A 22,952-nucleotide genomic window follows, 5' to 3' on the forward strand; every position below is an offset into this window, starting at 1 on the left:
CACACATTTACATACTGGCAACTTAACTATATGCATTATAATAGTGAGATATAATAATAAATAACTGTCTTGTAGAATATATTTTGAGGTTCTTATGGTCTATCAAATCATGTCCAAAGTAAACTTCTACTATATTTGTTCCCAGTTAGAAAAATGTTTATTTAAAAGCAATGTCTTCTTATAGTTAAAGTTTGTCTAAGATAACTTTTTCTACAGATACTTTTTAGAAATCCTCTTTTTATTGAGAAGATAGTGAAAATAATTTTAAGAAAATGAAGTTGGAACTGATAGAATTGTCAGGGAGTAAAGCAGCTCAGGGATAAATAGTTTTTCTCCTGTTTTTTTTTTTAGTCTGGAAGAAGATCTATAAGAATTTTCTTTGAAAGGATGGTTGGTACCTAGACAAAAGTTAAATTGGAATAATAGTGCTCCCAGAAATAGGGGTAAGTCAGGTACTTGAGTTATTGAAAAATTTTGTTTTCTAATCCGCAGAGAATGATGTTAGATGTATACTTGACTGTAATCTATTAATGTTAATCTGGAGATTATACTTTTTCATTTATCAACTTGCTCCTTAAATAACTTTTGGATCAATACTGCATATATGATCAGTTTCATCCTGTGGATGGAAAAACAAGAATCATGGCCAAACACCACCCTTGACTTTTGATACTGTTACAGATGAAAATTTGTGACAAAACATAAACTGAGAAATATGTTTATCTAAATAGAAAACCTGAATGATACCCAGAAGAGCAAAGACTAGAAAACAAAAAAATCTAAATATAGAATGGATAATCTCTCACATTAATTCTATTTTCACTTTAACTTTTTGTATTTTAAGATATTTCCAGCAGTTTTAAAATAAAACCTCCTGTTTTAATTTCTATATTGCTACTTTGCTACCATACTATTTATATATGAGTCATGATATCTTGAATTTATAGAATATGAATAACCAACCAGGATTGATCTTTCCTTCCAGAACTACTTTTGTGTCAATTTTTGAAGTAACCTGCTTTCCCTTGAACTATATACTATATCTATAAAGAAGGCATGTGGTACCCCTGTCCTAGGTTTTTCTTTTTCTAACAATTCTTCTCAGACTTACTCAGCATGACTCAGCATCATGAAGGACACCAAATACTTTGAAAAGGGACCAACAAAAGATAATGAAGTAAGACTATGGATTCCTGGGAAATGCAAAGACAAACATTAGTCCAATAGATCCTACCACCATTCAACATTTTATTTATGGGCATTTATAAGGGACTTTACTACAAAATCGCTCTGCTTTGGAGTCCAAAACTGAAGGCTGCCTTTTTAGTTTCCAGTTTACAACATAGTGATTCAACAAGTCTATTTTTATGCTATGCTCCCCGTAAGTATAGCTACCAACCATCGCCACACAAAATTATTACAGTACTATTGACTATATTCCCTATTCTGTGTCTTTTATTCCTGTGACTTACTCATTCCATAACTGGAAACCTCTATCTCCTACTCCTCGTCACCCATTTTGCCCGTCCTCCCACCCCCACCCGTCTGGCAACCGTCAGTTTGTTGCCTGTATTTATGGGTCTGTTTCTGCTTTTTGTTTGTTTTGTTTTTTTAGATTTCACATATAAGTGAACTCATTTGTCTTTATTAGTCCGACTTATTTCACATAGCATAACACCCTCTAGGTCCATCTATGTTCTTGCAATGGCAAGATCTCATTCTTTTTTTTTTTATGACTGTGTAATATTCTATTGTGTGTATATATACACACCACATCTTTCTTATCCATTCATCTATTGATGGACACTTAGGTTGCTTCTATATCTTGGCTATTGTAAATAATGTTGCAACAAACATAGGGGTGCATGTATCTTTTCAAACTTGTATTTTCATTTTCTTTGGGTAAATAGTAATGAAATTGTTGGATCATATGATATTTTCTATTTTTAATTTTTTGAGAAACCTCCCTACTGTTTTCCACAGTGTTTGAACTGATTTACATTCCTACCAACAGTGCACAATGGTTCCTTTTCCTCTACATCCTCATCAACACTTGATATTTCTTATCTTTTTTATTCTAGCCATCCTGACAGGTGTAAGGTGATAACTCATTGTGGTTTTGATTTGCATTTCCCTAATTATTAGTGATGTTGACCATATTTTCATGTCTGTTGGTCATCTGTATGTCTTTGGAGAAATATCTATTCAGGTCTTCTGCCCATTTTCTTTGTTGCTGTTTTTTCTTTTTTTGGGGGGGTGTTGAGCTGTATGTATCTTTATGTATTTTGGATATTAACCCCTTATCAGATATATCATTTGCAAATATCTCCAATTCAATAGGTCACCATTTGTTTGTTGATGGTTTCCTTTGCTGTGCAAAAGCTTTTTATTATGATGTAGTCCCAATAGTTTATTTTTGCTTTAGTTTTCCCTTGCCTTAGGAGACACATCTAGAAAAATATTGCTATGGCTAATGTCAGAGAGATTATTGCCTGTGCTCTCTTCTAGGATTTTTATGGTCTCAGGGCTCACATTTAGGTCTTTCATCCATTTTGAGTTGATTATTATGTATGGTGTTAAGTGACTCAGTTCCATTCTTTTGCATGTAGTTAGCCATACAGCTGTCCAGTTTTCCCAGCACCATTTATTCAAGAGACTCTCTTTTCCTCATTGTATATTTTTGCCTTCTTTGTCATAGATTAATTGACCATGAAAGTGTGGATATAGGGGCACCTGGGTGGCTCAGTTGTTAAGCGTCTGCCTTTGGCTCAGGTCATGATCCCAGGGTCCTGGGATCGAGCCCCACGTCGAGCCCTGCATCGGGCTCCCTGCTCAACGGGAAGCCTGCTTCTCCCTCTCCCGCTCCCCCTGCTTGTGTTCCCTCTCTCGCTGTGTCTCTCTCTGTCAAATAAATAAATAAAATATTTTTTTAAAAAGTGTGGGTGTATTTCTGGGCTCTCTATTCTGCTCCAATGTGTCTCTTTCTGTGCCAGTACCATACTGTTTTGATTACTCCAGCTTTGTAGTTTATCTTAAAATCAGTACATCCCTCCAGCTTTGTTCTTCTTTCTCAAAATTGCTTTGGCCATTTGGGTTTTTTGTGGTTCCATACCAATTTTAGTTTACTTGTTCTAGTTCTATGAAAAATGCTGTTGGTATTTTTGTAGGGATTGCATTAAATCTGTAGATTGCTTTGGGATTATAGTACATTTACATTCAAAGTAATTATCGATAGAAATATACTTATTGCATTTTGTTACTTGTTTTGTGGTTGTTTTGTAGTTTATTTCTGATCCTTTCTTCTCTTGCTCTTTCATGGTTTGTTGACTTTCTTTAGTGATATACTTAGATTCTTTTCTCTGTATTCTTTGCATATCTATTACTGGTTTTTGATTTGTGGTGACCATTGGGTTTGTATATGACATCTGCATATAGCAGTCTATATTAAGTTGATGGTCACTTAAGTTTGAACCCTTCCTTTACTCCTCTCCCCCACTCCCATGTTTTAGGCATAGAGTGTCATATTTTGCATCCTTTTATTTTATGAATTCCTTGACTGATTTTTACAGAGATACTTATTTTTACTGCATTTGTGTTTTTTACTCTTATACTCTCACTTATGGTTTTTCCATTCAAAGAGTTTAATATTTCTTGTAGGGCTGGTTTAGTGGTCATGTGCTCCTTTAGTTTTTATTTGTCTGAGAAACTCTTTATCTGTCCTATTCTGACGATAGCCTTGAGTATTCTTGGCTGCAGATTTTTCCCTTTCAGCATTTTGAATGTATCATGCCACTCTTTGCTGGCCTGCAAAATTTCTGCTGAAAAATCCACTGATACCCTTATGGAGTTTTTCTTGTATGTAACTGTCTTCTTTTCTCTTCTTCCTTTTAAAATTTGTTCTTTATCAGTACTTTCTGTCATTTTAATTACTATGTGTCTTGGTGTGGACCTCCTCAGGGTGATTTTTTTGGGGATCTTTGTGCCTTCTGGATCAGGATATCTGTTTTTCTTCCCTAGATTAAGGAAGTTTTCAGGTATTATTTCCTCAAATAAATTTTCTGCCCCCTTTTCTCCCTCTTCTGGGATCCCTCTAATGCAAATGTTATTATGCTTGATGGAGTCAATGAGTTCCCTAAGACTATTCTCAATTTACATAAAATTTTTTTCTCTCATTTGCTCAGTTGGTTACTTTCCATTCCTCTGTCTTCTAGGTCATTAATTTGTTCCTCTGTTTCATCTGGCCTGCTATTTATTACATCGAATTATCTAGTTGTATTCATGGGATGAGATGAGCCTAGGGTCCTTCTAGTCCATGATCTTCCCAGACCCTGATCTTTTAAGGGAGTATAGATATTTTAAAAATATTAATTCTTCCAATCCATGAGCACGGAGTGTCTTTCCATTTGTTTGTGTTGTCTTCAATTTTTTCATCAGTGTTTTCAGAGTACAGGTCTTTCACTCCTTGGTTAAGTTTATTCCTGGGTATTTTATTATTTTTGGAGCAATTGTAAATGGAATTGTTTTCTTAACTTCTCTTTCTGCTGCTTCATTATTAGTATATACTAACCAACCAATTTCTGTGTATTAATTTTGTATCTTGCAACTTTACTGAATTTATTTATTACTTCTAATAGTTTTTTGGTGGAGTTTTTAGGGTTTTCTATGTATAGTATCATGTCATCTGCAAACAGTGACAGTTTTACTTCTTCCTTACCAATATGGACATATTTTATTTTTTCTTCTCTGATTGCTGTGGCTAGGACTTCCAATACTATGTTTAATGAAAGTGGAAAGGTGGACATCTTTGTTCTTGATGTTAGAGGATAAGCTCTCAGTTTCTAACCATTGCATCCGATGTTAGTTATGGGTTTGTCATTTATGACCTCTCTTATGTTGAGGTATGTTCTCTCTAAATCTACTTTGTTGATTTTTTATCATGAATGGATACTGAATTTTGTCAAGTGTTTTTTTCTGCATCTATTGAGGTTATCATATGATTTTCATCCTTCATTTTGTTAATGCGTTGTATCGTGTTGATTGATTTGAGAATGTTGAATCATCCTTATATCCCTTGAATAAATCCCACTTGATTGTGATGAGTGGTCCTTTTAATGTATTGTTGAATTCAGTCTGCTAATATTTTGTTGAGGATTTTTGTTTCTATGTTCATCAGAGATATTGGCTTATAGTTTTCTTTTTTTGTGGTGTCTTTGGTTTTGGCATCAGGGTAATATTGGCCTTATAGAGTGTATTTGAAAGCTTTCCTTTCTCTTCTATTTTTTGAAATAATCTGAGGAGAATAGCTTTTAATTGTTCATTGAATGTCTGGTACAGCTTATGTTTTTTTTTTTTTTTTAATCTGTGAAGTTGGAATGATAATAGCCATTATCATATGGGTTTTTTGTGAGAACTAAGTGAAATAATATTTGTAAAATATTCACCAATACCTGGCATACTGCAAGCATTCAGTAATTGCTAGCATTCATCATCCATGGTACATTCTTTTGCTTATCTTTTGTCAACTATCTAGCCTTCAGGGGTGGGTTGAATTTTTTGAAACAACCATATGTCAGGCAATGTCTTTTGAATCAAATGGGTGAACACTTTGGAGTAAAACCACTCTGGGTAAAAAATTCAGGTGTAGCAATGAAGAAGAAAGACAGTTTTTCTCATGTGGATGGTATATAGTCTCTGAAGGCAATTCTAAAAGATATTCCAAAAATCAGAGAATTAAGTGTACAACTTCCAAAATGGACTCCTTTAAAGTAGTTGGCAACCCGGAGAATACAAAGAATAATAAGATGTTGTGCAGCATTAATTCCATCATGAAATATCTTTGAGCAGCTACTGTGTACACGTTATACACTTATGATCCACTTATGGTGGGAGTACAGGCTTCAAACTCTAATATAATTTTTTGAGCCACATAGGGCTATGATTGCTTGGGCTATGGTTAAACGAACTAGTCAGGGATGTCGGAATATGTGTGTATTTATGACAGTTGATTTGAGAGGATTTCCCGACTGTTTTGTGGGGAATCAATGGCTATAGTGGGAGGTGGTTAGATTGGTTGTGTTTTATAATAGTTAAGAGGCTACAGTGGGGGTTCCAGAAATATTTAGGTAGCAGTTTAACAATTTGGTGATGAATTGGATTTGGGAGGTGAGGGAAGGAGAAGTGTCAAAGATGGCTCCTCCTATCTGGCATTTGCACTTGACAGTACCATTCCAGAGGTGAGGAACACCAGAAGATAACCAGCTTCTTGAAATCTGTAAAGAACTAGGTGGTTGATTCTAAAATCACATTCCAGTTGGATATAATGGCATAAATAATAAATAGAAATACAAGTAATGTGGAGACAATGAATTCTGAGTGAATGTTCAAGGAGAGACATTTCAGTAAAAAAATAGTTTTCAAAAGATTTAGAAAGTTTGGAAGCTATCTAATTAAAAAAAGGACCCCTCTCCTTTCCTCCGACAAACTCTAAAATATCTTGCTTATCTACCTGTGCTACCTAAAGAAAACTATTGTAGGGGGTTATTTGGGCAGAGAATTCATGATGGAGGACAAGCATAAGGATGCTGAGACAAAAAAGGGCCTAGTGTATTTGGGAAACTATTCCAGTATGAATGATTTGAGCAATTTATGAAGAAAAATACAATGTTCATTGGTATGCTTCATGAATTGAAAATTACATAATATATTACCTGTCAGTAAGTAGATTTTTCACAGATACTAATTTTGTAAGATATTATTTTCATTAATAAAAATCTTAAATTGAAGTGGAAGGATAAAATATAGTGCTTGCTGAATTCTTAGGCTTAAACTTTCAATGAACTTAATTTTGAGAGGAGATCCCACTTTATCTTGTTTTTCAGACAATATGGTATGTAATGAGGTGATAAAATCAGTGTAACCCATGTAACTCTACATAAGGAAATAGTTTGATTTCTTTTTGTGATATGTACCAACTCTTAACAGTATTTGCTTTGTCTGAAATTCCAGAGTGAAAAATTCATTCCTTTGGTCTTCTTTAGCAATGCATTTTTCCCACAGAGTTGTGATTTCTTATTACTTATCAGTCATTTACATCAGGGGTTACCAAACTTTTCTGTAAAGGACTAGATAGTAAATAGTTTAAGCTTTGTGAGCCAACAGGCAAAATCAAGGATAGTATATAGGTATTTATATAATGAGAGAAGACAAATTTCCACAAGTATTTATTGATGAAATTAAAAATGATATAATGAATGTTGAAATTTGAATTTCATATAATTTTCACTTATTATGAAATATTCTTTTGACCTTTTAGAAAAAAAAAATTGAAAAATGTAAAAACCATTCCTAGTTCATGGGCCAAACAAAAACAGGTAGCTGGCCAGATTTGGTTGGTAGGCCATCGTTTGCCAACTCTTGATTTATATCATGTTGTGAAAGTGTGTCAGTCATTTTATGTGATCATATTTTCCTCTTTTGAATAAAAGTGAGAACATTGTTCTCGAGAACATTGGCATTGTTATTTGAAAGTGTATGTGAGGTGGTGGAGCTTCTGGTGGAGGTAATTTTGGTTTGGTTAGTCTTGGCTTTCTGTTTTTATAAAAGCCCTGGATAAAGAAAATGTCTGAAAAGTTCTTATTTCATCTCCACTTTTGAAATGTAGGTAAAATGAAATGATTGTGGAAACTCATGAAATTTTTGAGAATATATCTGTGTTTCCACTCTGAAATTTAGGTATTAGTCTCACAAAGCTATAATCATTGTGTGGTGCAGAGTTTGTTTTTCTTTGAAATGTAAATTATATGATGATTATTACCAAGATTTACAAGTTGATTTCAAGTGTTAATCTAAATTCTTACCTCTCGTATTCATATTATTGAATAAAAAAATTTTTACTTTATTACTTATGCTAATTACGTCAGACATGACATTCATGGTATTAACATAGATAAAGGCTTGCGAAAACGGTGGCATTTGTGGCACTACTGAAAATCAAAGAGTGGCCGTGATGGAAGTTAATGTGAAGTTTTATCTTATGAGGGGTGCAGGTTCCCAAATCAGCACATAAGCTGAAAATGATGAACAGTCAAAATTATCGTTGAACATCTCTAAGGCAAAGGGACCATGTGAGGCAACTACATCATCTCCAAGCAAGCCCAGGGGAGCTAGACTGAGCCCAAGATGACCTGGCTGGTTTATGTTTGGGGCTGTACAACACCTTAAAACCAGAATCATTTTCCTTAGGTGAGATGCTCATACTCCCAGGCTGCACCAGCAACTGAGACTGACCCAGGCAGCAACGAGTCAAGCTTGTCATCTCATGGACACACCAGAGCCTTGGTTTAAATAGATTTATTTTTTTTCTTCCCCCTTTCCCCACATAAATAGTTGAATCTGTGGGAGCAAAATGAACATCTGATTACAAAGCAGTTTACAAATGAAATGAGTTCCAAATGTAAATTTGTTCTTAGATGAGCCCATCTATATTATTAACTTAGTACAAGAAGTGATTTCTAGTGTTCCAGAGAATCCTGAGGTCCTGTGGAGGGGGGGGAAGGAATGAGTGGGCAGGACACTGGTCCTCCCATCAGCCCTTACCTTACTGCAACATTTCCTATTGATCCACTTTATAGGCTGAATGTCCAAGTATGAATTTGTTTGACAAAAGGATCCTGCTTTTAAAAAGTTGAAAACCACTGATTTAAAGAGCATTTCTGATAGTGTGAATTCTCCAGTGCCTATCACCCCATAGCCATTTTCTCAAGCAATGCAGGTGGAGTGCCTGTTCAAGCTACGGGGCAGATTGCTTCCTTCTCTCAGGTGGTGGCTCTCTTGTCATACTTCTCATGGGATGCCTTGTTTTGGGGCAGAGGCTCCCTTAGGAGAGAAGGGAAGAGGAAATGAGAAAAGATATCCCAAACTCCTTTGCTCTCAATCTGCTAAATTCCCTGTCCACCTCTTGCCTTGTGATTTACTACTCATGTCTTCTGCGAGGGTAGGTGGGGGAAGGACAGTTACCCAACCCCCATCCTGATAATCTCCACCACAGTTTAGGGCTCTCAGGGTTCCAAAGTTACACTGTGGTGGCACCAGAGCTGCATTATGACTTTTATAAGCCCTACATACTTTTGCCTTTGGGGATGCTTATGCCATAAAAAATATTAAAGGCTGAATTCATTATTACATGTTCATCACTATTACATTTATTTTTTTCTTCTGATTTTAAAAGAATTAAAATGAAAACATCTTTGTAGGTCCTTAAAATATCATGCCCCTCTTCCCAGCCCCCCCCACCCCCTGGCACTGAGTCTACTGGATAAGTCAGCCCTGGTTAAGACAAGAGGACTGGGTTGGGGGAGGACGACTCTTCTTCATTCCTTAGTGGAATATGTTAAGTTAGTTAATTCTTTCATTGTTTACTTATAGCATCCATCCTCATTTTCTGGTTTCCCTCCCCACCCCCCATCACATACCTACTATGCATCAGACATGAATCCCACTGGGCTGGACCAGGAGACAAATCTGAGAGGCAGAATTATCACCTGTCTCAGAAGACCATCGCTTTCTAATGGGGTTCCATGCATCATGCCTAGCTCTTTCATTCCTTGGGATTTTTTCTTCATTCCCCATGTAACTCTCCATGTTTATGCAAATGAGATTTTGGGAAGTCTATCCCATTAGACTTTGTCAGACACATCCAAACATATCCGAATCCCATTTAGACTCAAGATATGGCTACTTATATTTCAAAAACTTGAGGGTTATTTTTATTAATCTTTTCCTTTGATCTGTAATAATAGCCTTAAGGAATGGAGAATGAGAATTAATAAGGAATATTCTTTTCTTTTTTTTTTTTTTGAGAGAGAGAAAGAGAGAGAATGCCCGCATGAACAGGGGCAGGGGGAGAGAGAGAATTCCAAGCAGCTTCCATGCCTAGTGTGGAGCCCAATGCAGAGCTCAGTCCCATGACTCTGAGATGATGACCCGAGCCAAAATCAAGAGATGCTTAACCAACTGAGCCACTCAGGCATGCCAGTAAGGAATATTCTTTTAAACCTTCTCCTTATTTATACTGACTGTACCTTAAATTAAACCCTCATCAACTTTCACTTGGATCCTTTCATCATCTTCAGGAACAACTTCCAGTTCTTACCTCCACAAAAGTTTATTCACCAAACACTTGTAATGTGTTATTTTCTCATTAAAAATTTGGTTGAATCCCTACTAACCACAGGATAAAGTCCAACTCCAAAACATAGATAGCATAGAGGGTTTTTCATGATTTGACTTTACTAGCTTGATACTTTTCCCTTGCCATCCAATGGACATTTACCAGATGTGTCAGTCAGCTAATGCTGTATAACAAACAAAACCCCAAGTCCACTGGCTTAAGACAATATTATTATAGCTCTCACATCTGTGGATTGGCTGGAATCAGCTGATTTAGGCTGGGCTTGCACATGTGTCTGTGGTTCACTTGGCTTGTTCATGTGTTGTTGGCTCAGCTGGAGACTTTAGGTAGGACAGCTCTGTTTCATGTGTCTCCCCTCTGGAACCCACATATAGACCAGGCACTTCCATGTGTGTTTTCACCCTGGAACCATTGGTTTGACAAGACACACTTTTTTTTTTTTAAGATTTATCTATTTATTTGGTGGGGGGAGCACATGAGTGGGAGGAGGGGCAGAAGGAGTGAATCTCAAGCAGATTCCCCACTGAGCACAGAGCCTGATGAGGTGCTTGTTCCCAGGACCCATGGGATCATTACTTGTGCCAAAACCAAGAGTCAGATGCTCAACTGACTGAGCCACACAGGTGCCCCCAGGCATACCTTCCTTATAGTGACAATAGAAGCTCAAGAGAACAACATTCAAGAGCTCTTGAGCCCTAAATTCCGAATTGGCATTACTTCTGCCTCATTTTATTGGCTAAAGCAAGTCACATAGAGTCAAGAGATAGGAAAATATATTTTGCTTCTTGATAGGAAAACTGGAAGGTTACATAGCAAAGTGTGTGGATAGAGTGAGAGGTAAATAATTGAGGCCATTAGTATGATTTGACACACCAGATATCCACTGAACTTTTAAAAACTTCTGAACATACCACGTCTGCTTGAGAAAGGGATTGTAAAGATTCATTCTGAGCCACTGTGTCATGAGGAAGGCTGGCAAGTCTATTCTTGCTATAACATTATTATGATGCTTCCTGCTTCTTAATCCTGTGACTCCTTTGGTTTCTCTCCCACTGGTTCTATGAGTCTTGCCAGCCTTTCAATGCCACCTACATGAAAAGAGTCTGTTTCTGATGCTCCCAACTGAGAACATTGATCAAATCACTTGAAGACTTGGATAAGCTCTTTGCTTCCACCCAGAGATGAATTTTATTGGTTGAAAAAGTGAGAGGAGGAAAATTAAGGACATAGGTAATGTGGTACAAGTTATCACAACTTCATATAAACCAAATGAATAGAGTGATTTCCCCTTTAAATTGGAATCTGGCTGTCAGTACAGCTATATTAGAGAAGCAAGTATGCACAAACATAGAGTTCACCACCACCCCTTGGAAGTAGACTTGGCTGTAGGGAGTGAAGGGACAAATACGAAGATACCTTCCATCCTCATCTTACCTATCTGTAGTAAATGGCATGTGTGTGCCTACCCCAGGGGAAGAGAAAGGACTTGAAAATATGACCAAGGAGTCTTTCTCCACATGAAATGCCCTTTGCATCCACTGGGAAATTTTAACTACTACATTTCTCTTAAGGCCTATTTTATGGAAATACTGCCTTCTATTTTAAATCTATTTAATCTGCCCTCTCACTCTAACTCCATGGTGCAAATTTAATTACTGTGTCTTTTATGTCATGAATTATTGTTATTTATGTACATGCCAATATATATGTTTGTCCAGACTATGAATACTTAAGTGGTCAGAATCAAGTCTTACTTGTCTTTCTATTTTTAGTAGCATAGATCAAATGAATGCTGAATCTGTCCTATCAGATCATAAACAACCTGGAGGCAAGGTTACTCCTTTTTATTCCTCACATCACCCTGCATAATTCCGTGGACTTAGTAGTCATTCCTTAAATAAATATTTGTTGAATGATATAAATTAAAATATTCTTACTCTTGGAGACCTGAATTTTATTATTGAAGTATTTATTTGTTATTAAATCATGTGTGAGATTAGGAGGGTTCAAGAATATTCTTATGGATATTTTTCTTATGGGTATATTTCTTCTGAAACTTTATCATTTTTACTCCCAGATCCATACAAGAAAATTTTGGAGGAGCTGGAATTTAGTGTGGAGAAAGGATAACTTAAGGCTGACAATTAATGCTCCTTTGTGGGTGATATTAGTTATTCATCTTAACTAATGAAAGTGTATGTGTATATATTGCCTAAAATATAAACATAGATTAGATGTTATTATTTATAGACTTGTGTTAGGGGACTTACAGAATTTCCTTCATTGGCTTTGTTTCATAATAGGACAAAGAACCATTTCTTGGTATGGGCTTATGGCACCTGCTTCTAGTAAGCTCTTTATTTCTCTGTGATTCAGTAATTTTTACAACTACTGTAGCAGCGGTTCATGGGATGTGTTTTTTTTAAAGTTTTAATTTTAATTCCAGTTAGTTAACATACAGTGTTATATTAGTTTCAGGGGTACAATATAGTGATTCAACACTTCCATACATCATCTGTGCTCATCACAAGTGCACTCCTTAATCCCCATCACCTATTTCACCCATCCTCCCACCCACCTCCCTCTGGTAACCATCAGATTGTTCTCTATAATTAAGAGTCTGTTTCTTGGTTTCTCTCTCTCTTGGTTTTTCCCTTTGTTTTGTTTCTTAAATTCCACATATGAGTGAAATCATATGGTGTTTGTCTTTTTTTGACTCATTTCACTTAGTATTATACTCTCTAGCTCTAGCCACACTGCAAATGGCAAGATTTCATTCTTTTTTATAGCTGAATAATATTCCATTATATATATACCACATCTTCTTTATCCATTCATCAATCGGTGGACACTTGGGTTGCTTCCATATCTTGGCTATTGTAAATAATGCTGCCATAAACATAGGGGTGCATGTATCCCTTTGAATTAGTTTTTGTATTCTTTACCCAGTAGTGAGATTGCTGGATCATAGGATAGTTCTCTTTTTAACTTTTTGAGAACTCTCCATACTGTTTTCCAGAGTGGCTGCACCAGTTTGCATTCCCACCAATAGTGCACAAGTGTTCCTTTTTCTTCACATCCTCACCAACACTTGTTTTCTCTTGTGTTGTTGATTTTAGCCATTTTGACAGGTGTGAGTGAAATGGCATATGTCTTTATGTCTTTTAAAGTTGCTAACATGTGTAATGAAATGTTAGATGATAATATTTCATAATGTTTGTGGAATAATTATGTGGGACAAAGAAGTGTATATTAAGTATATGTTGCTAATGCACATATTTTTGTTTTGATTAAAAATTCAGCACAAAATACTTCACGTCTTAATGGATTTTCTTAAACAAAAAGGCTAACAAAAATTATGCAATAATAGGTAATAAGGAAGAAAACACATAATTGCCTAAAAATATGGTAATTGTTATGTGATCTAGAGATCTTAGGTTCTCTAGGAAATGTCATGAAATACCTGAAGAGCTAGAGTTTTACCTTGAGAACCCTTTCAGTTATTTGTTTCTTTGTGACAAATTACCCCAAACCTTAGCAGCTTAAAATAATGAACATTTGTTATTTCATATAGTTTCTATGGGTCAGGCATCCAGGAGCAGCTTAACTGTGATTGTGGCTTGAGGGTCCTCATGGGGTTGTCATCAAGATCTTGTTGGGGCTGCCATTATTTGAAGACTCGACTGGGGCTGAAGGATCTCAATCACAAGACTGGCAATTTGGTGCTGGTAGTTGGCAGCAGATCTCAATTTCTTACCATGTTGCCTCTTCATTTGCTGCTTGAGTGTTAACACAACAGTTGGTTTCTCCTAGAGTGAGTGATCTAAGAGAGAGCAAGGTGCAAGTTGCAGTATCTTTTATCACATAGCCATATACTATCATTTCTGCTATATCTTATTGATTACACAAGTAAACCCTATTCACTGAGGGAGGGGACTACTCAGGGGCATGCATAACAGGAGGTGGAAATCACTGGGGACCATCTTGGACACTGGCTGCCAGAACTTTTTTGTAATAAGATCTGCATGTATGTTACTACAAATTTTTTGCTGAATATTAAGATAGGTTAGTTGTATGTTAACTTGTTGAGTTTTAAATTTTTTGAATGATTTTACAATAGAAGACATTTAAGAAAATTAATTGAACTTATTATTTGATTTAGGGATAGCAAAAACTGATAGTTTCTCAGATTTAGTGTCATTTGAGAAACGATAAGAAAAATGTTTTCATCCTTCTTCAGATTGTGTCTTGGAATTTTTAGTATTACAAATTCCTGTTAACTAAATAAACTAAAGAGGTATAAGAACTTCCAGAGTCAATTGACACAGGCATATAATTATTCAGGTGGTCTTATAGTAAGATATGAAATGAGAACCACTGTTCTTCCTTCCCTCTTTCTCTGCCTCCAGCCCAAGCATCAATCCATCTCTTCCCCAAATTTATTTTTCATGGCATAATTGGAACTGGTGCATATTCTGGTATTTATACTCTTAACCTCATCTCTCTTTATAAACTGAATGAATCCCTGTTGAACTTGGATCCTGTGCATAATAATTATGCTTGCTTGAATACATTGCTTTGGATTAAAACAATTATTTTAGTTTTCCTAATTAGATTGTAAACTTCTTGAGGAAAAGAACCTTCCCTCATATTTCTCTTGGATTCCTGGCCCTAAAGCACTGTAGCACAATGGAGGTCACATAGCTGGTACTAATTCACCAAATAGTCAGTGCTTAATTCAAAGGAAATGTCATATCTGATATGGTAGATACCATAACCTAGAAGCAGGCATATTCACTAAAATTTATCTATAGGTTTCTGAAAAAAAAAAAATCCCAGGTATGTGTTGCCTTCCTTGATATGAATGTCGAGGAGTAAAGGATAGTGCATTGTTTGACCTGCAGGCTTGATCATATTTTGGAAATATTTTTCTGATTGCATCTGTCTTGAATGACCTGGATTAAACAAGCTTTTCATGAATGCTTCAGTAATTTTTTTCTAAAAGTTCTGTATAGTTTTATGGCATAGGGCACCTATCAGAAAAGTGATATAAAAAGTGGAAATCTACTGGAAACACAGTGATTCTGGAAATATTTGTAGGTTTTGTTTTGTTTTGTTTTTTGAATAGGCTTAAGGATGGACTATATTCTGTTAGGACTTTGTGGAAAAGCTAGCAACATATTTAGTTATAGTGTTTGTAGCAATCTTGATATTTAATTTATATGGCAGCCATTCAAATTCTGGTTTTTTAATCATATTTTTTAGAATTGGCAGTTTACTGAATACAGGGTCCAGCCATCCAGAACAATAATATAAAATGTTTTTAAAAAAAGTCAAATGTGGTTGAGAATGATTGCAAAGCAGCCCTGACACATTCTTGGGCCTGTAAGCAGGATTCTACAGGCCAATGCCGGCAGGGTTTTGCCTGCGGGAAGCAAGAAAAAGTCAATGCAAATCAGGGCAGTTTCTCAAGAGAATAACCTGTGTGGACAAGTATTTGTTTAGGGCCATAAAAATGCCTTTTCTTTCCTTCTGTCTGAAACTTGAACTTCATAGTAAAGGCAGGGCACCTTGAATAAATGCTGATGTAATTGTGAAAGGGTTAAAAACAGTGTTAAAAACACTGTTTGGGTCCATGTCTTTGCAGCCAATGTCCTTTGGGGGAAGAACCTGGATTGCAGGAGGAAGAGTGGGGGGGGGGAGGGCTGGAAGTTGCTCTCCCCACCTCTCTTCTTTTGAAGATGTTTGAAAAAAATACTGGGCCTGCCTAACAGGCCAGAGGAACCCTGCTGCTTCTGTTGCGGGTCCATCTGCTTGAAGCAGTTTAGGGGAAAGGCCGTGGACTCTGTTTGTTTTGAATACTACTCAGCACACTTTGGGGCTCAGAGCTCTGGTTTCAGTGGCTGAAATTTGGGCTTCCTTCAGACTTCACTGATCTTTTCAAGTTCCTTCCAGCTCTGACATTCTGGATTCTAAGTTAGACACCAGAGGTAGAAACTGCTCTGTGAAACACATGAAAAATGCATCCAAGATTGTCAAGTTGGACTGCTCATGGCCTTGTAAATTTTCAGGTATTTAAAAATTTGCTCAACACTGTGCCAGACCACATAAGAGATGGAGAAATATGTTACTTGATGTCGTTTCTGACCCAGGGAGATGAGATAGAACTTACCATACATGTTAGGCAAAAGACAACAGCTGTTTCCCCTTTTCCTGGGGGCTGTTTTCTGCAGTTCCAGTACCCACAGTCAACCACAGTCTGGAAGCAGATGATCCTTCTTCAGACATATTGTCAGAAGGTCAATAGTAGGGCACCTAGTGGCTCAGTTGGTTGAGCAACTGCCTTCAGCTCAGGTCATGATTCTGGAATCCCAGGATCGAGCCCCACATCAGGATCCCAGCTCAGCGGAGAGCCTGCTTCTGCCTCTGACCCTCTCCCCTCTCATGCTCTCTCTCACTCTCTCTCAAATAAATAACAGAATCTTTAAAAAAAAAAAGAAGGTCAATAGTAGCCTAATGCTGTGTCACAATGCCTACGTTGTTCACCTCACTTCACCTTTTTACATAGACATTTTATCATCTCATATCATCACAAGAAGGGTAGTACAGTACAGTAAGATATTTTGACAGGGACAGGGACCATATACACATGAATTTTATTACAGTATATTGTTATAATTGGTCTATTATTAGTTATTGCTGGTAATCTCTTATGGTCCCTACTTTATAAATTAAACCTTATCATAGGTATATCTGTATAGGAAAAAACGCTATATATATATGTATGTACTACCCATGGTTTTAGGCATCTTGGATCATATCCCCTATGGATAAGTAGGGACTACTGTAATTGTATTTCTTTTAAAAATTTTCTGTGATTTTTTCTTAGTCCCAAATCCAAGATTTCTGATTCAAGTCCATTTTTGTATCTTGGCAAAGTTTTTTTAGTTTTTCTCACATTTCTTAAGGCACTGTTTTGGTAGTCAGTTGGTTGAGCGACTGCCTTCAGCTCAGGTCATGATCCAGGAGTCCAGGGATCTAGTTTTTTTGTTTTTCTGCATGTCTCATATATATATATATATATATATATATATATATATGTACATATATATATATTTGGTTGTTGTTATAAACTGGACATTTATTTATTTATTTATTAAAAGATTTTATTTATTTATTTGAGAGAGAGAGAGAGAGAGAGAGCATGAGCCTGGGGGGGGGGGCAGAAGGAGAGGGAGAGGCAGACTCCTTGCTGAGCAGGGAGGCCAATGTAGGGCTCAATCCCAGGACCCTGGGATCATGACCAGAGCTGAAGGCAGACACTTAACTGACTGAGCCACCCAGGTACCCCTAAACTGGACATTTAAAATTATGTAATGTGATAATTGTGGAAATAAGATCCTTCTTTTCCCCAGGGTTTGTTATTATTACTGTTTTCTCTTGTTCTTATTTTTATTGTTGTCATTTAAAAAAATTAGTGACTTTCTTGAACTAATTTTGTAAAGTCTGTTTTCTTTGTTGTGTGTGGCCACTGAAGTCTCTGCTTGGTTAGCTTAGTGGTCAGGTAATGACTGAATATAGGTTTTCTTGAATGCCTGGAACCAGTGTCTCTCAGATTTTGCCGAGGGGTTCTTTTGTGTGTTGGGACATACCTTACTACTCAGGCAGACAATTTACAACCCCGCGTTAGTCCTAACTTCCAGCTTGCCTAGAACCTCAGTGTTGTTAGAGGTGAAAACTTAGGGCTTCTAGTCTTTTCTGAGCATGTGTACAGCCTGTGGTGTGCATATCAATGTACTATAGGCACCTGACAATTAGGTTTTTTTAATTGTAATGTAAGTACCTGACATTAAGCTTTTGATTGTTGAGGCATTCATTTCAAAGACATCCATCTTGAATAAACACATTGCCAACTACACAACTAAATAAAGAGCGAGGATACCTTCCTCATGAATTTCCTTTTTTTTGGAAAGTTCTGGTTGCCTAGATAACCATTTGACTGATTGCTTGCATTTTCCTTCCCGTGCTTTAATTCCCACACTTATATTTTAAATTCACTGATAAAGAGTGAACCTGCTAAACCTTGGGTATCCCACCCTCAACTCCAGTAAAGTCAGAACCCCAGGTCCATGCACTCGCTCGCTCTCCCTCTCTCTCTCTTTCCTCACAAACTCACTGTGTGCTCTTGAGCATGCCATGTACCCTTTAGAATTCATAAGTAATAAACCTTGTTTTTTCAAAGTTCCCTGACAGTTGTTGCTGAGGAACATTTTGTAGTCATAATAAGAACTATAGGATTGGTCCTGCCACATTTGCTGTGGCTGGGGAAATGTCTGTGGGGGCCCACCACAAATAGTGTGGGCCCAGGTGGTTGCCCACAGGCATTTCCAGTTGATAACATCACTATTGATAGGTTGAGAGTGACCCTAAACAACCAATACACATTCATATGGCTGAAAGTTACTAAAATATTTATTTTGTTATCTTTATTTTTCAAGGCTACTGTTTAGCTGGATAGCAGATTATGGGAATAGGGCAAGTTAAAACACTAAAAATACTCACTGTTCTTGCTTACATTCATTAGTAATCATTGAATAAGTGCTCCCTGGGTTGCTGTAAGTCTTTCAACAATCAATTATGAGACATGCAAATAAACAAGGAAGTATGGCCCATGGAAAAGAAGAAACTATTCTTGAAAAAGCCCAGGCATTGGATTTTAACTAGACAAATACTTTAGGTTTTCATATATTTTTGTCTTTATATTTACTTTATTGGGTGGTTTGGAGATGCTATTTTTGGCTATTCTGATGCCATTTTAACCTGGCTTTTCCTGCTTAGCATAAAGTTTTTGAGATTCACTCATTTTGTATATTAGTAGCTTGTTTTTATTTTAAGAATGGAATCTTAACTGGTTATTGCTGGTATGAAATGTTATTTTTTGAATTTATTGGATATGCTTTGGCCTGCTAGTTTTTTTTTCAGTTAATTTTCTTTTTTCCACCAAATATATGGTTACATAATCTATTAATTGTAACATTTTGGTCTTCTCCCTTATGTTATTTATACATGTACTATTTCTTTTCATGTTGCATTGGGCCTCATCTGTCTAATGTTTTATCATGAAATATATTTTGCAGGAATCTGCAAATATCTCCTGTGGGGTTAAGTTTTTTTCTATTTCTAGTTACTCTTTACTCAGATATAGGTGTTGAATTTTATTGAAGGTTATCCTCAGCAGTTACTGAGTTGATCATATGAATTTCCATGTTAATCTGTTAATTTTATAAACTAGGAATGAATTATCCATGCAGTTTTGGGAAAAAATTTCCTTGGTCCAGATTTATTGTTTCTAAATATGCTGATTAATTTCATTTGCAAATATTTTAATTGGGATTTTTGCATTTATGTTCACAAGTAAGGTAAACTATAGGTTTCTTTATTAAGATATTTTTAATCCACATTTGATATTGCTACATTACCTACATGAAATGTGTTGAGAAATTTCTTTATTATGAAATATTTTCAATTGTAGAACAAGTGCTCATCACTCAGATTTTTCAAAATTTAATATTTTTGTCATATTCACTTCAGATTGTTTAAACAAATAGAAAATTACAAGTAAAGTAGAGATCCCCTATGTACATCTTTCCAATCAATCTCTCCCTCCTCAGATGTGAACAATATCCTGAATTTGGTGTTCATTATTGTTGGATTTTTATACTTTAATGATATATTTATAAACCTAAAAGGTTGTAAAGAATTTTTTTTTTTTGCAGGATTTCACATTTACTAGTTATTTAGTGTATTTATTTTATTTTATTTATTTTTTAAAGATTTCTGTATTTATTTGAGGGTGGGGGAAACACAAGTGGGAGGGGCATAGGGAGAATGAGAGAGAATCTCAAGCAGACTCCATGCTGAGTGTGGAGCCTGATTCCGGGTTCAATCGCAGGACCCTGAGATAATGACCCCAGCTGAAACCAAGAGTCAGACATTTAAATGACTGTGCCACCCAGGTGTCTTTAGTTAGTATATTAATGAAAAGCTAAGTTTCAGGAGCCAGATAGTCTTGGTTTGAAATTCCCAACTATAATAATGAAATTTTCTATTTTTTCAGTTTTGTTAGTTTTTAAAAAAATGTCCTTTGAAGCATCGTCATTAGTGCATACTTGTATGTCTTCTGAGAGACTTGACTCTTGTATTATTATGAAAGGATCTTGCTAGTATTTCTTGTTTGAAGTGAAGTCTGCCTTTTCTGATATTAATATAGCCACTCCAGTTTTCTTATGATTAATGTTTGTATGTTATAACTTCCTTCATCCTTTTACTTTTAACCTATTTGTGTCTTTATACTTAAAGTAGGTTTCCTATAGCATTCGTATTGCAGGATCTTGTCTTTTTCTGCAGTGACAGTCTGTGTCTTTTAACTGGAGTGCCATTCACATGTAATTATTGATAAGGTTGGGTTTACATTTACTATCTTGCTATTTGGCTTCTATTTGTTACATTTGTTTATGTTTTTTTTTCTCCTCTTTACTGCCTTCTTTTAATTATATTTTTAAGCATTTTATGCTATTTTGTACTATTAGCTTATTTACCTCTTTATTGTTTTAGTGGGTGTTATGGAGTTTACACTGTGCATATTTAACTTATATCCTTATACATAATATGCCATTTCACATATGATATAAAAAATTTACAGAAATATATTTCTTTTCCTTTCTCCCATCATTGTGCTATTATTAATGCATGCTTCATATCTATGTATGTTGTAAAACAATACATTATTAATTTTATTTAAACCATCCATTATGTTTTTAAAAATCTTTAAAAAGAGAAAATCTTTTTTATTTACACACATTTTTAATAATTCTATTACTTATTTCCATTGTGTGCATTCAAGTTTTGATCTGATATCATTTTGCTTCTACTCAAAGAATTTCCTTTAACATTTCTTGTAATGTAGGTTTGATGGCAATGATTTTTTTCACCTTTTTTTGCTGAAAAAGTATTTCACCATCAGTTTTGAAAGATATTTTTGCTGGATATAGAATTTTATGTGGACAGTATTTTTCAGTATAGGTACTCTAAATATTTTTGCTTCATTGTCTTCTGGCCTACGTAATTCTGATAGGAGCCTGCAATGTTAGTTTGTGGTAATTAGTTGCCAGGAATTATTAGTTTCTTTGTAGTTAATGTTTCTCTGGATGCCTATAAGATTTTTTTCTTTATTATTAGTTTTCTTAATTTGATTATAATGTGCTTGGCATGGTGTTCTTTGTGTATTTCTGCTTAGAATTCATGGAAATCTTTGCCTCGGGTTTATAGCTGTCATCAAATTTGGAAGAATTTGGCCATTTTTTGGTAGAAATATTTTCTGCTCCCTTCACACTGCCCTTTCTGGGACTCTAATTAAATATTATGTTAGACTGAGTATTAATTTTATTTCAGTTTTTATTTTTCTCTGTGATTCATTTTATGTTGTTTCTATTGCTATGTCTTCAAGTTAACAAATATTTTCTTCTATAATTCTACTGTGTTATTAATGCCACTCAGTGATATTTTTATTTCAGATAATGTGTTTTATCTAGATATTCCATTTGATTCTGTTTTTATATCTTCCATTTGCTCCTCATTATATTTACATCTTTGAACACTTTAATATTTATATTAGAAATTTCAAGATCCTTATCTGCTTATTCCAGTATATCTATCATTTCTGGGTTTTTTTCTAATGATTTTTCTCCTGGTTATGTGCTACATATTTATGCTTCTCTGTGTGACTAGTAAAATTTGATTGAGTGCTGAACATTGTGAATTTTACGTTGTGGAATATGGGATTTTGTTGTCTTCCTTTAAAAAGTGTTGGAGTTTGTTCTAATAGTCTGTTAAACTCCTTGAAGATTGGCTTGATATTTTCAAGTATAATTTTATAATGTTGTTAAAGTCCTAAGAAGCCTTTAATCTAGAGCTAATTTAGTACCACTATTAATGTCTGACCCTTCTGAGTTTATAATGAATGTACCATGTATTCAGCCTGTCTGGTGGGAGAGCTGATGATTCCCAGCCTTGTGTGAGCTTTGGAAATTGTGGTTATAGTTCTTTGGTAATTGTCTCCTCCCCCCCCCCCCCCCCCCCCCGCAGTCTGCCCTCATGGGTTTCACTATTGTATGAACAGATTGGTATTCAGTCAATAACTGAATACCTGATGCAGATTTCTGGAGCTCTTTTTCTATGCTGTTTCTTCCTCTCCATACTATGTCCTACAGATTCTATCCTCTTTGTCTTTCCCTCACTCTAATATCTGTTTCTTCAACTTAGTGAGATACTTGGATTCTATGTTGTTTCCCCCCACCTTGTGTTGTGGTCTGGGAATTGTGAAGGGCAGAAATCTGGGTTGATTTTCCTCTTAACCTTTTTTGGTTTCCGTTATCGTAGTCATTATAGTTGTACACTGCTTGTTGTCCAGTCCAAAAAGAGTTGTTCTTATATTTTGCCCAATTTTATAGTTATTTGTGTTAGAAAGGCTGAAGTAGAAGCTAACAGCCTCAGTTGGATCTTCTCAATAAAGCAAAGAAAAAGTAGTGTGTTAAACTACAATGAATGTTTATATCTTGCTATTGATGTTATTAAAGTCTAGAGGAGAAAGGGGCTGTCAAAAGTTATGTAGTTGAATCCCCATTTTAAAGATGATAAAACTGAGGTGAAGAGGAGTAAAATAACTTGCCTGTTGATACCTGGTCTGTGACTTTACAGTTTGGGC

The 22,952-nt window shown here is 35.7% G+C and overlaps 1 protein-coding gene across 1 annotated transcript in view; it reads left to right on the plus strand.

Annotated features, from left to right (window-relative positions):
- TTC6 (tetratricopeptide repeat domain 6) overlaps positions 1-22,952 on the plus strand; it is a 181,922-nt gene that overhangs the window by 27,604 nt on the left and 131,366 nt on the right. The gene's annotated exons all lie outside the window — the stretch shown is intronic.

The sequence above is a fragment of the Mirounga angustirostris genome, unplaced genomic scaffold (genome assembly GCF_029215605.1).
Source record: "Mirounga angustirostris isolate CCGP_5_RB_7025 unplaced genomic scaffold, mMirAng1.0.hap1 SCAF_9, whole genome shotgun sequence".
NCBI lineage: Eukaryota > Metazoa > Chordata > Mammalia > Carnivora > Phocidae > Mirounga > Mirounga angustirostris.